Consider the following 16,692-nt stretch of genomic DNA (forward strand, 5'->3'; position numbering starts at 1 on the left):
ATTTTTTGTATAATGAACCACTAGAGTATCTGTGCATATTTATATAGTGATATTGTGAAAACCTACGTATTTTTTTCCGTCTTTTCCCATTTGCAGAATTTAGAGAGCACACGAATTTCCTCTTCGCTAATAATAACTTCCACGTCAAATTTTTAGTGTAGATTCTGTTACTATAATAATTTCATTGACGATTCTGAAGTGTTTAGTTCCGACGAATTTTTAATATTTTTCCGGTTTGATGGTATTTTTAGGACATAGTTTCTCTCGTTCATTGAGGAAAATCCATCCAATTTTTTAAATATTTCAATACGATGAAAGAAAGATATTTTTAATTAATTAAGAAAATCTAATTAATTAATTAATCCAATGTATTTTTCCCAGAAAGTTTTTTTTTTCGGTTTAGTTGTACATTCAACCTCGAATTCTCTTGGATAAAAAGCAATTTAATTTATTGTTCTATTCATCATGTTTGGGAGGGAATTTTAAATATATCTTTTAAGTTTCTTATAAACATACTTTTTTAAGAGAAGAAAACAATTCACATTCACAAACTAGATAAAATAATATATTTCATGTTTTGAATGAAGCTTATTGAATTTCTGCTTATTTTTCCTTCAAATTATTTAATATAGAACAAAACCATTCTGTATACATATGAATTCGCTCTAAATCTATGTTGTAAACTATTAAATTTTTAGAAAACAAATGCTTTAAATGTTACTAATTATGTCTTTAACTTTATGCCTTTATATTCTCTAAACATCGTGAATCTAAAATATTTCAAAGATTTATTTTCTGTAAAGGCATTATCTATGTTCTTGTTTCATGTACTGTGATCCAATTGATTGAAAATCATGAGCTCAATATCTTGTCAATAAAATATATGAAAATAGCAAACAGTATTCAAACTCAAAAATCCATTTAATCAATATAAATCAGGAGCAGAATAAAATCAGACCTCTAAAACATCTTGATCAGGGTCCGCCATTATAAAACTTTGAGAATTCTCATAAAAATTCTCAACTCAAGTCTTGAAAATTACTCACCTGAGAATTTTACAATTCAACACAGTTTAAGGAATTTTATTTTTCTCAACTTTTTTATGACGGCCGCTGAGTCTGAGAATTTTGGATTTGAGAAAATTCTCAGACTTTAGAGCATTCTCAGACTTAAGTATGTTTTATAACGGTGGACCCTGGTACCATAGAGGATATCAAACCGTTTTCACACTCCTCTTTTTAAAATAAAAACTGATTGAAATCAGAATCTGTTTCATTTTTTCCTAAAGTTTACTAAATAATATTATGAATTTTATTTAGCTTTTTTTTCATAATTATCTCTCTCCCTTTGTTCTCGCTTCCTTTAAACCGATTGTTAAATAACTGCATACCTTTATAAGAGCTGCCTAGTCAATTCACATCAGACAGATCATTTTATACTTAGTACGTATATTTTAAAAATTTTCACAAAAATTTTGATTTAAACCACAATTCTCGATGAAATGGCAATAATACCTGTATATTCATTGAATCTTGTGGGTTTTCTTTAACATTTTGTATATGTCGATATGTGTATCAACTTTTATTTTAACATATCAAGACATATAATATTTCAAAACAAGTGGTAAAAATATATGCAACTGTTCATATAATTCTTTGTTCATGAAATGTTATTAAATAAAAACATACACTCACCTCTACAACTTGTTTGAAAATATTCTGAATTTAAAAAGCTATAATGTTTAATTCCGATAGTTGAAGAGTTTTAGTTCCATATTTGCATCCAATGGGTCTTTTTTCGAAAATGAAAATTTCTAACCATTGGAAAATTCATTCAAATTCAATTCCAATCAACCTTTGGTATTGAATTGATAGAAAGGTGTACAATTACAAAAACAATGAAATGATTTTTATTCTTCTTATCCTCACTTATCTCTAACTTAACAGTCTAAATGATTCTTTGCTTAATGTTTCAGCAAATATTTTAGAGGGATTTTTTCTGTTTTGTACTATTATCATTCCCCCCTAGTGTCTTAAGCTGTTTCTTTCTAAGAAGAAAACACTTGCTTTTGGCCTTCAACTCGACATTTAGATCAATCGACGACGTACTGTACGTGAACAAAAATTGGCGTTTCAAAATTAGCGCAATCGATATCACTGGTTATGGCAGTATTTGGCGTTATCACGAATTAGCGCTACTCATGACTGTATGTATGTATTGTATGTATGAACTATTTTTTAGCGGTACTCATAGATTAGCGCATCCTTGACTGCGCCAAAACCGCTAAAATATGAAACCTGCTTTATTTTTAGAGTACATGTACACATACAGTATTGTGAATTACATTTGTAACGATGGTTATTTTCATTTTTTTGTCGATACGATATATCCCGGTGAGCTCGAGATAAAAGATACCACAGCGTCTGACACATCTAAATCTGTTTCATATTTAGATATTTTACTTGAAAAAAGTTAATAATTATCTAACAACCAAGCTTTATGATAAACTTAATGACTTCAACTGTTCAGTTGTTATGCAACAATATACCTTCATCAACGGCCTCTAGGGTTTTTATCTCTCAGTTGATTCGATACGCAATTAAGAGCATGCTTCTAAAACGAAGGAAAATATTGACAACAAAGTTTCAAGTAATCATTTTTAAGTTCTATGGACGATACAATGACCTGGTCAGCAAATATAATTTTCATTAAGTTAAATGCTGACTGACATTTTTCATACTAATTGTTAGGCTATTCTTAACACTCTGAAGTGTCGACGGTCCCTAACATGACAAGGAGCACACGGCGGGTATGTGGATCAGAGATGGCTTACCAAAGGTGTAACGTGATGCTGAGTAATGTATGGCTTACCAAAGGTGTAACGGACGGACTGACGACACCCCAATCACTTCATATCCCTTGCTTTTCAAGCAGGCACATAAATATTAAACGCTGCATTACTTATCTTCAGTATAACCTGTGTATTTTTTTTATATTAAATTTATTTTATATTCGATTTTCAGCATGAATAAACAACAACAAGAAATTAAATGCATTACTTAACAAGTATATATTTAGTATGGACTGACCTGTGTAATCTCAAATATACATCTGACATTTCATATTCAAGAAAAAAAGATAAATTATTTTTTTTCTTTCCTCAAGAGTTTAAAAAGAAACATGACTTGAACATGCTTTATCTTTTAGTTACTCCACATTTCTAAGTAATCGATAACTTTGCCCAAAAATATTTGCCAAGAAATGAAGAAGGATGTTAAACCATTATTGGTAGCTAAGAGTTTCGTAATTTTCTATGAGTCATATTTTCCTACTTAGCGACGACTTTTATTATCCATTTGGCTTAACACTTAAAAAGACCAATAGGAAAAGTGTAAAATTCGTTCTGTCAATGTTGATATCAAAGGTTGATATTTCCTACTTAAATCTTGAGGACCCACATTCACGTGCCAATGTAAGCAATTACCTAGCAAAGTATAGAAAACTGGAAAGGAACAAAAAGGCACATAGATTGTCTTTAAAAAGAACTTTTCCATAATGCATACAGTAAAGTGTAGTATTATTATTTAGGTACTGTAAAATAAAATGAAAACTAAAAACAATGGAAAATTAACAAAACTATTTTTATTTTCTTCCTTCCATGTTGATTAGAGAGAAATTGATTAAAATTGAGCTCTCTGATATACACATGTTTGGTACTATTTTCCAATGCAGAACATTTCCTCTTCATGTAACTTTCAATATCTTTGAAAACATAAGGAATTCTCAAACCTTTATTTAGTTTATAATGAAATTGCTGCCTTTTTAGTATAACAGAGATTCCCTTTTTAACATCCCTTTTTATAAACAAACTAAATCGGCGACTATTTTAATGGCAAGGTGGGAATGATCTCCTCTCGTACATGAATTTATTTATAACCGAAAACAAATCCTTTTCTTACATCTTTACTAATTGATTTAAAATTAAATCCTGTTTATTAATAGTTTTTTAGAGTAGAGTATATTTTATTGATTGGAAAGTTAGTATCAAAATGGAAATTTTTAAATTGTTCATAGAAATAGATAAAATAACAAAAGTTTCATATCTCTAGTATGGCTTGTATTTCAATCAACATTATTTTAATGTTTCATGTTTTTCTTCTATTATTAGAGAAAAAATATAGAACAAAAAAACCTACTAAGTCTTTAAAAAAACCTTTTTGTGTTTGTTTTATTTTGTTTGCTATAGATAAAAATCAACTTCGTATTGTTTTTCTTCATTCTGAATCACATATGTAAAGGACAGCTTCATTTTACTCATCATGATTTTCCAAAGAGAATTGTTGACGAATTTTACAATCATTTAAGTGATTAAAATATTGATGTAACTTCAATTGTTATTATGATGCTTTAATTCAACACATTGTATACAACGAAATCGCATACCTATGCTTGAATTACTGTGGATTCCTAGATATACAATGTACGCGAGGAATGAATTTTTTTCGTACTTTCGCGAGAACCACCACTCGCGAAAAAATACTTTCTGTCATTTTTTATGGGAATCAAAACATTATAAAATCTCTTGGTTGATCGTCAACTCGCGAGTTTAGAATCTACGTTAATTTTCTTCAAAACCCGAAATCATTACTGCTAACGGAACCTCTCAACTTGCTATTCTCATTTTTGTAAATCAATAAATTATAATATCATTTCAAAGAAACAATGGCTTTTTTATTTCTCAGTATATTTTATTGTTCATTTTCATTTAATGTTCTGATATATAAATGAAAAACAAACATGTACCAAATCTTAGACACTTCATCATCTTTTATAAAAAAAAAATTCCAGATGTTATCTTTTTATAAAAGAGTGTAATGCATTATCATATTTACCAGTAAATTAACTTAAATGGCTGTATACGTATTTATTAATATGTTCACCAAATAAATCCATTATAGAAAAATTAAAAATGACGTTACCAAAGAGGGATAATCCTTACAGAAATATAGCAACATGAATTTGATTATCCGCAAATGCAGTCAAATAGATGTCAAATAGATGTAATCATCTGGGTTTTTTTTCCAGATATCATTTAGTTACCTTTTTGTGTAGATAATAAAAAGTCAAATGAATCACATTTTTAACGTCCATTTTTGTACACAAATCAAATAAAATCAGTGCATTATTTTTAGGTCGGGAAATAACCTCCTCTAGGATTTATTTTAGCTGACACAATTCTTCTTTTACGTCTTATTTTCAGTTGAATCCAGTCATTCAATAATATTTTTTTATTAGTTGAATGTTATTCCATTAATAGGGTCATCATTTTAAAAAAGGACTTTTTTTTATTTGTTTATATAAGTCAATAGATAAAGCAATAAAAGTTTCCACTCTCTAGTGTCGCAAGCAACATTATTTTGTAATGTATTTAGATTTGTTTGTCCATACTACTTCAATTCAATTTGGTACCTGCATTACCTATATTAGATAATCTTATTGACCTTTTGGTTCCTGTGTAAATTAATTTTGAACATTATTTTGTGTTGTTAATTGTTATAAAGGAGAGGACGTTCTAAGTTTTTAAAAACTTGTGTTCAATCCTTTTGTTGTAACATCGAAACAGTAAAATATGTTCAAACCAACATTATTTTGATGATTCATTTTCCCCTTTCTATTATTAGAGAGAAATACAGAATTTAAAAAATGTTATAAATTAAGTCTAAAAAACCTTCATATTTGTTTTTGTTTATTTGATACTTAAGAACAGCTTCATTTCACTCACCATGATTTTCCAATTGAGAATCGTTGACGAATTTTAAAATCTGCATTAAGAGAATAAAACCATAATATAACTTTAATTGTTATGATGTCTTAATACAACACATTGTATACAAAATCGCTTATCTGTGCTTTAATTGCTGTGGATTCCTAAATATACAATATACACAAGGAATGCAGTTTTTGTACTTTCGCGAGAAGCACACTCGCAAAATAAAATCACTCTCTTTTATTTTTATGGCGATGAAATCCATGTAAAATCACCTGATCGACCGTCAAATCGCGTATTATTGTTCCCGCGATTTGAAAATTAAAGGGACAATTTTACGGAAGCTCAATAGTGCAAACCAAAAATAAATAAAGAAAAACGAAATTAATATATAAAGAGAAACGAAATATATATATTAAGAAAAACGAAATTATTAAATAAACGGAAACAAAATTATTAAAAAAAAAAAACGAAATTAATATATAAAGAAAAACGAAATTATTAAATGAAGAAAACGAAATTATTAGATAAATAATTACGTTTTTCTTTATTTGATAATTTCGTTTTCTACTTTTAATAATTTCGTTTTTCTTTATATATTGATTCCGTTTCTCTTTATATATTAATTTGGTTTTCAAGTAGAAAACTGAAACTAAAATACAGAAATTTAATATGTGCATGGTAAGGGCCTGCAGGTGTCGTAACAGTAAATCATGGCTGACGCAAAATAATCCCGGAATCTTCCCTTCCGATTCTGGCATTTTTATACGAGACTTGAACTGAATTTTTAATGAGATGAAAAATAACATGTAAACTTCCTGTATTGACTAGATTTATTAAAAATTAGGGCGTGCTGATATTTCTATATACTGTCAAGTGTGGGGAATGATTTAATAGGCCCTGGACTGCATTTTTCAAACGACAGAAACAAACTTGTGTGTCTTACTGGATGGCTATGTATTTTTTGATACAAAAATCTTTATAAAGAATGGTTTTACAAGATCTGAAAAGGAAACTTCTGAGAAGTTTGTTTTCAATTAATTACACATACTCCAACTTGCGCATTTTTGGTAGAAATATATAGCAGGATGTAATATAATATTGTTGTGCAACCTGAACCCATGAATCATTCCATAAAGCGCACATGCTATAAAGTATCACCTCGTAACTCTTTACGCCTTATATCGACATTACAAATGTGTAGTGGATATGAAAAATTAAAGATCATATACGAGGGTTGTTCGAAAAGTTCGTGGACAACTGTCATATCTTTTTTATTTGACGTCATATGTTATCCAAATTTGATAGAAATATTTTAACAATGAATCCAAATGATTTGTATAAATTTTTTCCAAAATATTACGATTCATTCAAAACTTATCCAGATTTTAAAAATACAAAAATCGGAAGGCGGAGCAGGTCAAAATTTAGTAAGTTACAGACTATACACTGTATAGTGTCTGTAGAAGTATTCCCTGTAAATTGGAGCAAAAACTAAAAACAACCTAAAAATCCACATTAAGAATTGTTACATCGATTCGTATACCAAATAATGGCTTTATATTTTGCCTTGTTGAAAAAGATTTAATTTTCTTAAGAAGATAGGTAGTTCTTATTGAAAACGACAAAAAACGATGACGTTTTAGAAAGTCACGGGGCAGCAATAACGATGCAATTTGGTGTTTTTTCTCAGAAAAATCCCTGAATAAACTCTAAAAATGTTGGAGGAATCAAGAAAATATGTCACAAGCGAGTTGTGCATGTGTACAAATAGTACAGACAGTATTTCAGTGACAGAGACTCTGTATCGGATGAAAATAATCTGTGAAGCTACGATTTAAAAATCTGCACAAAAACTTTAAAAAGTTGGAACGTTGGAACGTCAAGGAAAGACATTAGTGCTTTAGAGTTGCGTATCTTGTGAAACTAGAGTTAAGTAATAAAATAAATTAAAACCTTATAAAAGGAAATTAAACAACGAGAGCAATTCTTAAAAAATAAATGTCAAGTATTAGAATATGGATTCAATAAGTGGGTAGTGGATTATACTGTGTGAAATGTATATAGGGATAGTAATTTTTAGAAATTCTTGACGCTATGTTTTGACGTTACATTGCCGTTAAGTGTGCTCTGCGGGTACAAAACATGTTGATTTTAAAATGAAGTAAATTGATTTCTGTTGAATTGAATGGTATGAAACTTCACACATCAACAAAACAACTATTTTAAATATTATATTGTGCTTAGTTTAAATTTCTAGGGAGTAATAAAACTAAGATTGACATCGTCCACGAACTTTTCGAACAACCCTCGTAAATGTCAAATTAGCAAACGTAAAAAAAATATGTAAACACGGCCGAAAATTCCCATAAACTTTTCAATTTTGTTTATATGTTGTGTCATATCCCCGCTTTATTGTTGGAGTCTGTAAGCCTGGACTTAGCGAGGGTGGATGTTTCTGTTTGCACAGAATTAATGACATTCCAATAAAGCTCATGAATCGCGAGAAGGTCATGATCAAGACCTTGAGTATCGTATTACTGAATTCCCTCGAACGTAACCTAGCGTCCTATCTGTGTATTATAAATCATAGTTTGTTAAAACTATACAGAGAAAATTGATTTGATTATTTTGTGGGATTTGTTTTGTGCAAGTGTGGGCATTGTTTGGTCACAGATATAACTGATTTATAAATACAGATTGAGAGTTTGTCATTTAGAATATGTAATCAAGTACTATAGTAGTCATGAAGTACCACTGACACGAATAGTACAGATTGAGAGTTTGACATTCATTAAGACCAAGAAATCAGATGTATTTTGCTTTATTTCTAATATAGTAAGCAATCATTAAAATATACTTATTGTAACCACTTTGACTTGTTTTAAGTTTTGCACTTGTTATCGTAAAACATTTTTTACAATGTCAAACAAATCCACAAAGTCCGATATTACGTATTATTTTACGGTATTTTCTAATGCATGTAATGTAAAGCCATGGGGATTTCATAAATGTTAAAAATTCAACAGTACATGTTGTAAATAACGGAATCTTAACCTTCATCTTTATCTTAAATATTTGTGAAATTTATTAGGATAATCTCTTTAACGTTTTATATCCAAAGTGATTATTTATGTGTCCAGATTCATTATTTGCTGATCATTAGACCTTTCGAGCAGAGGGTTTAAGAAAGCTAATGTTAACCAATTGTTAACGTCAACATCTCACTGGCCAAATTATAAGACTGGCCTACGTTCACATTATCGTGTTATTGTAAGATGAAAAAAAAATCTAAGCATATTACTATTAGATACCAACGGTTAAATTCTCCCCCATTCAATTATTGTAATGGTTATGCATTCGATTTGGGAGTCGGTGAGTGCAAAGGCAAACTTCACACTTGTAAATTGTCGAAACAAAATCAAGTCTAACAGACGCGTGCGCTAATGATTTATGGGTTCAGGCCCTTACCTTGCACATCTCTAAGTTCCTTATTTTATTTTCAGTTTTCTACTTGAAAAACGAAATTAATATATAAAGAAAAACGAAATTATTAAAAGTAGTAAACGAAATTATTAAATAAAGAAAAACGAAATTATTAAATAAAAAACAAAATGATGTATTTAATAATTTCGTTTTTCTTTATATATTAATTTCGTGTTTCTTTATATATTAATTTTGTTTTTCTTTATACATTAATTTCGTTTTTCTTAATTTAATAATTTCGTTTCTCTTTATTCAATAAATACGTTTTTCTGTATATATTAATTTCGTTTCTCTTCATATACTAATTTCGTTTTTCTTTATTTAATAATTTCGTTTTTCTTTCTATATTAAATTCGTTTTTCTTTATTTGATAATTTCGTTTTCCTTTATTCAATAATTTTGTTTTTCTTTATATATTGATTTCGTTTTTCTTTATTTAATAATTTCGTTTCTCTTTATTTAATATTTTCGTTTTTTCTTTATTTATTTATGGTTTGCACTATTGGGCTTCCGTACAATTTTGAATAATATTAATAAATAATAATTAATTTATTATTTCAAGAACCCGGAGTGTTTTTACCATTATCTTTCACTACTAAAAGAACCTCTAAGCTTGCTATTCTCATCTGTAAATCAATAAATTATCATTATCGAGACTCTGTTCATTTTTTCTTTCAATACCCATGTTATGATTTTTCCAGGAACTCTTTAATTACATACATGAGTGACCATGACATACCAAGAGATGTCAATATTGTATTATCAGGTAATGGTTGTCTACCTCTTAGAGAATATATGTTATTCTTTGGCCAAGTGCATAATTTTAATAAAAAAAACACTAAAAGATTTTATAATTAAAAAATATATTAAATAATGTGCAGCATGTCCTTCAATCATGACCTTTAGGTTGAAAGTACAGATAAACATACATGAGCCTTCCTCTTCATATTCTTATCGCTTAATTTTTTGTTTGTTTGTTTTTTCTATCAGTTTTTCAAAATTTATTTTATTGTTTTCTTTACGCATTTTTTCCCCACAATTTTCAATCATATATTCTTTATAATTCTCTCAATATTAATTTATTATACAGGTTTTGTGGAACTTAAAATATGTACAGTAATTTAATTGTACCTTGATCTCAAATGTAGAGAACTAATATAGGCCCTTGGCCTGCTGTTTAATCCATATTCATATTGTACACTTTGTATATTATGAATAAAATACTTCTAAAACTAATAAATTATCATTTCAAAAGAACAAATAATTTGAAGAATATATCGTTTCCCAATATGTTTTATAGTTAATTAAATGTTCTGCTATGTACATAAATGGAAAACAAATATGATCTTCATTAGTAAGACATATTCCAAACTTAAGCCAGTTCTTCACCATTTTTTAAGTATATATTTTTTATAATTTCATCTTTTTTAAAAAGAGTGTAATACTTTATCATATCTCTAAGTCAATTAACATTTAAAAGGATGTATATGTACCTATTAATAAATTGTCTATTACCAAATGAATCCGCTATAGAAAAATAAAAATGACGTTACCAAAGAAGGATAATCCTGACAGAAATAGCTATTTGATTATCAAGGAACGTAGCAAAGATTGAGGAAGCAATGAAATCAAGCATCATACTTTTTTCTTCCAGATATCATTTTATTTATCTTTTTGTTTCAAAAATCATTTTATTTATTTTTTGGGGGTAAAGAATGAGAAATCGAATGAGTCACACATTTTTTTTTCAAATATAATGTATCACCAGATTCTACCTATAATTGGTATCAAATAGGAACCTGATAATAAAAACGGCATTTTCATTACTTTCGGCATTGACGAATCTCGTCCCTGAGTATTCATTTTTTTAGTAATTTAAAAAGTTATTTGTATATCATAATGAAATTTTACTTAAAAAGTCAAAATAGACGGTAATAAGCGTTTTCTTGAAATTTTTTAATCACATAAAATTTCATAGCAGTTGTGATATAATAATAATTACTCTCTGGATAAACACTCGTTTAAGTTTTATTTCATTACCTTATCCTCTTTTATACTATTTTAATTTTTTTTTAATTCTTATTCCATTTATCCTGTAATTGTATTTGATACTCAGATTTTAAACCCAGCTATTATGTTTGAGAATGTTTAACTTTAAATTATTAGGTTAATTATCAACACTTAAACTCTTCCCCTTTTTATGTATGTGGTCGATTTTTTCTACTTGTATGGAACTTTTCATCACATTAAAATAACATACAGATGATCTTAAGTGAATATGGGATTTATTAAATGAATAAAACATTAAACAAATACGGTTGATTGAAAATATTGTCAGGAACTTCAATAAGACACGCTTCATTAACAAAGAAATTGCAATAGATGCACATAACATCATTTATTGTTAATAAACAAAAGATGAATATTTCATTATACCCTTCTTCAGAAGATCTTTTCAGAATGTTTAAGTTTGAATAATTTGTTTTGCCCTGATTGTTTTAATTTATTATTCCCGTCCAAAACCAAGAAGAAAATACAATCATGAATGTAATACGCAGTTATGATAAGGCTGCCCGAAGGCTTTAAATGTCTTAAAAATATACATTTTATTTTGAGCTTGATTTTAATTTCAATTTGTGATCCTTGTTTGAAATTGCAGTCAACTTGAGATAACAGTTTAATCAGGTATTATAATAAAGCATTTCTGTGATGTCAGTTGACTGTGTTGATCACGTGACGGACATTTTTGATATTCTTAAATGTTGCACAAAAATCACCTCGGCACAAGTGCAAAACGAAAACATTGTGCAAAGTTTGTTACATATGTAACGTGTATGGGTCCGTAAATTTGAGTATAGATCCTTAATCAAGTAAATGAATTAAACAAATGATTATGTAGACTAGAGATAGATCACTTATTAAACAAATGATTTGAAATGATAGATGACAATGCATATGAAAAATGAACGAGTCAATATATACATATAATATTAGGATTTCTTATCCTTATCATAATAAAAACAACTAAATTAAATGCGTATAGGTATGTGTCCCTGATGTATCCAAACCAGGGATGTGTCCTGTACTCGGACACGTCTACGACAGGTACGTTTTAAGTTTCTGTCCTATACCCAGACAGATTTAAGTATTTATTATGAAGTAAATTATCATTATATTCCTTCAGAATATATTTTAAGCCCAGTATACTTGCCACCGTATACTGTATCCTTTTAAATCCAGTACCTTGCTATTTCGTTTTAGACGACCGTCTGCTTTAAGCTCCGACTGGCAACTGCCAGCTTTCAACAGAACGCTCTTATATATAGTGAGGATCACCCGGACTACCCTTGGTCGCCTTCGTAGCGCATTACGATAAAGTCCGGGTGACGTAATATGCACTTGCATCCCGAGTCCGATCCGTCACATTACCCACGCCTCTATTTCTCATGCGTCCTCGCATGACAAAAGAAAGTAATGGAATGATGATGTATCATGATGATAAATGTTTTAATGAAGAAAACATGATGTATATTCACAAAATGAAAGTTATGATCTTGATTATCTTGATAGACTATCTGTCTTATAAACTTAGCAGGAAACAGCATAAATAAAAAAAATTTTACATATTATAAAATTCTTCTCTTTCTAAAATTTTCTTCCCACTTCTGCCATTATCATGAAACTTGGTGACTGTAACCTCTTTCACCCGCATTCTAAAACCTGCCGTCTGGGTCCCCTGATCAACTGTAGTGTTTGCATGGGAATCGGTCTGCATCCCCCTATCCACAGTCTTCTCAGCATTAGGTTCTGGATCAGGTTCAGATCTGCAGACTACTTTCCGTGTAGTGGGTACTGGGCTAGGTGCGGTCCGTTTTCTGAATATGCATCCTGTCAGCAAACTAGCGGTTTTAGTGTGGGGTTCAGGATCATTTTCTTTGGACGGTTCCTCCAGCTGTACCCCTGGATCTTCATCCCAGTCACTCTCGCTGTCGCTGTTATTCTGGACTGGACTACTTGGACCTGCCTCATCATGCTCTGGCTCTTTAGACGCATGATCATTTTCTTCATGATTCAACTTCATGTGCTTCACCAAATATTCCTTCTTCTTAAAGGATACATGACACTTCTCACACACAAACATGCTGCTAGCACACTTCAACACATGAGATTTAGATTTTCTCGGCGTCACCTTTGTATTAACCATGATTTCACTACAAAGATACATGACAATACATCAATGCAAAATAATATCAAATTTCTTTTTTTACAGCAAAAAGCAAAACAACTCAAATAATAGCAGGGTTATGTGTAAGTACTCTGTAAGCCAATGTACGCATAGTATGTAAGTTTAATGCAAGATAAAGTCATATGTCCTAGTCCTGGACATAATCTTGAAGGTAAGATGGGGCACGTCTTTCGCGTCTTGGTCTGCGATCACCAACTAATTCATCCGTGACTTCAATGTTTCTGTTAGATGACTCAAAGGCATCATCCTGATCCTCCTGATCTATCTGAACATTGGAAGAATCACTTGTCCCTAGCTCTGAACTTTCGAGTCCTGGGTCTGGATCTTCGCCTCGGAGAACTTGATCTCTGCACCTTTTCATCCTGTCGCAATGAATTATCTGATCCTTTCCATTGCGTCCACAATTCACCTTATACAGGACCTCAGAGACTTTTGCCATAACGTTAAAAGGTCCTCTCCAATACGAAGTCAGCTTAGGTGAGCACCCAGTTTTCCTTTGAGGAAAATAGACATATACCTGGTCCCCAACTTTGAATTGTTCATACGACATCTTCATGTCATGATAATGCTTCTGTCGAAGGATAGCTCCTTCTAACTGTTTTCTAACCAAATTGTGAGCCCTTTCCATTCGATCAGTGAGAATCCACACCCATTCATGACTCGGTATTTGTTTCCAGGTTGTAGGTATGTCATATATGATGTCCAGAGGGCTGGCAGTTTCTCTACCGAGCATTAGCATGTTTATCGTGTATCCGGTTGATTCATGCTGTGCCGCCCAGTATGCCACCATCACAAAAGGTATGCTCTCATCCCAATCCCGATGATTCTCGCTGACATGACTACTCAGCATGGTGGCTAAGGTCTTATTGAACCGTTCCACCATACCGTCAGACTGAGGATGGTATGGTGTGGTTCTTGTCTTTCGGATCTGTAAGTGCTTGCATACCTCGCTAAACAAAAGACTCTCATATTGACGCCCCTGGTCGGAGTGGATGGATACAGGAACTCCAAACCTACAGATAACTTCCTCTACGATCAGTTTCACAACTATCTGAGCCTCCATGTTGGGCATCGGAAAGGCCTCCGTCCATTTACTGAAATAATCAGAGACTACAAGTATGTAGCGATTCCCCTTTTCTGTGATCGGAAATTCCCCGAGGATATCTGTGGCTATCCTTTCCATTGGGTAACCCACTTGCAAAGGTTGCATAGGTCCGCGCTTTGTTTTAAGTGGAGCCTTCCTTCGGGCACATATGTCGCATCCAGCAACATAACCTCTTACATCGCTTTGTAGTCCCGGCCAGTAGTAACTTTGTCTGATCTTGTTCAGGGTTTTTGTCACCCCTAGATGACCAGATGTTTTAGAGTCATGCATCTGTTGTAAAATAAACCTTCTCTGGGAAAGTGGCATAACAATCTGATATGTCATGTCATTGCTTTCCTCAAGCTCCCACATACGACATAGCAAGTTATCCTTCAATGCCAATCTACTCCACTGAGCCCACAATGATTTGACCATATAACTCTCAGCAGTAATTTCACTGTAGTCTGGACGCTTCCCCTCCTCCATCCAATCCTTAACAAGTCTAATATCCCGACTTCCATCCTGTATCTCTACTAGACTTTTTGATTCATCTGTCCCATTGTCTTTGATCTCATCCTGTAATACCCTTGCATGTGATTGTTCCCCATGCAAGTCGTCTTTCTCCCAATCATCAAAATATCCGCATTGGACGCATGGGAGTCTACTTAGCCCGTCTGCATTGCCATGCAGTCTACCAGCTCTATGCTCGATTTCTATATCATATGCCGATATCACCTCTAGCCATCCAGCTAACTGGCCTTCTGGATCCTTGAACCTTAGCAACCATCGAAGAGAACTGTGATCTGTCCTGACTACAAATTTACGTCCATACAAGAAATGTCTAAAGTGCTTAATAAAAGTCACTACTGCCAGAAGCTCCTTCTTGGTCACACAGTACCTTCTCTCTGATTTACTAAGAACTTTGCTGGCATAAGCGACTACCCTTTCCTGCCCGTTCTGGTCCTGAGACAGGGCTGCTCCGATCGCATTTTGACTTGCATCGGTATCCAAGATAAAGGGTAAACTGAAGTCTGGATGGGTAAGGATAGGTGCTGTGGTCAACTTGGTTTTTAGGACATCAAATGCTATTTGACATTCCTCTGACCATTTGAAGACAACTGATGCCTCTGTCAGTTTATGAAGCGGTCGAGCTATATCAGCAAAGTTTGCAATGAATTTCCGGTAATAGCTACAGAGGCCGAGGAAGGAACGAACTTGCGTCTTACTTAGTGGCTCTGGCCATTGCCTCATAGATACAACTTTCTCTGGATCTGTCTCGACTCCATTCTCCGAAATGACATGACCCAGGTATTTCACTTGTTTTGCAAACAAAGTACATTCCCTTGCCTTTAGCTTCAAACCAGCTGACTGTAACTTCTCAAAGACCTGTTCTAGATTATGTACCATTTCGTTGAATGTGTTCCCATATACAATGATATCATCCAAATAGATGAGGCAAATCTGCCATTGTAGACCCGACAAAACAGTCTCCATAAGACGCTCAAATGTAGCCGGGGCATTACAGAGCCCGAACGGCATCACATTGAACTCATAAAACCCTTGCCGAGTTCCAAACGCCGTCTTATGCTTATCGCTTGGATCTAGCTCTACCTGCCAGTATCCAGCATTCAGGTCTAGAGTACTGAACCACTTCGCTCCCTTCAGCTGATTAAGCGATTCGTCGATCCGGGGAATGGGATAGGCGTCTTTGATGGTTACACTGTTCAGGCGCCTATAATCGACACAGAACCTTTTGGATCCGTCTATCTTCTTCACCAAGACTATAGCTGATGACCAATCACTCTGGGAAAGCTCAATAATACCACTTTTAAGCATATCAGATACATGCTCTTGAACTTCTTCCTGCATATGGAAGGGTAGACGTCTTGGAGCTTGTTTGATAGCTGGATGAGAACCTGTATCTATCTTGTGCTTAACCATAGAGGTTCGACCAACATCTTCATCAGTCACAGAAAACAAATCTGAGTACTTGATAAGTAAACTTCTGGTCTTGTCTTTTTCATTACTCCCAATATTTGTAGTGCTTCTATCAAACAGTTCCTTTAAATGTTTTGGCATTTCCTTTCTACTTCTCCTATCATGGCTTGA

Source organism: Saccostrea cucullata, unplaced genomic scaffold (assembly GCF_032062105.1).
Source record: "Saccostrea cucullata isolate Sc308-1 unplaced genomic scaffold, CSIRO_AGI_Scuc_v1 ctg769, whole genome shotgun sequence".
NCBI classification, from domain to species: Eukaryota; Metazoa; Mollusca; class Bivalvia; order Ostreida; family Ostreidae; genus Saccostrea; species Saccostrea cuccullata.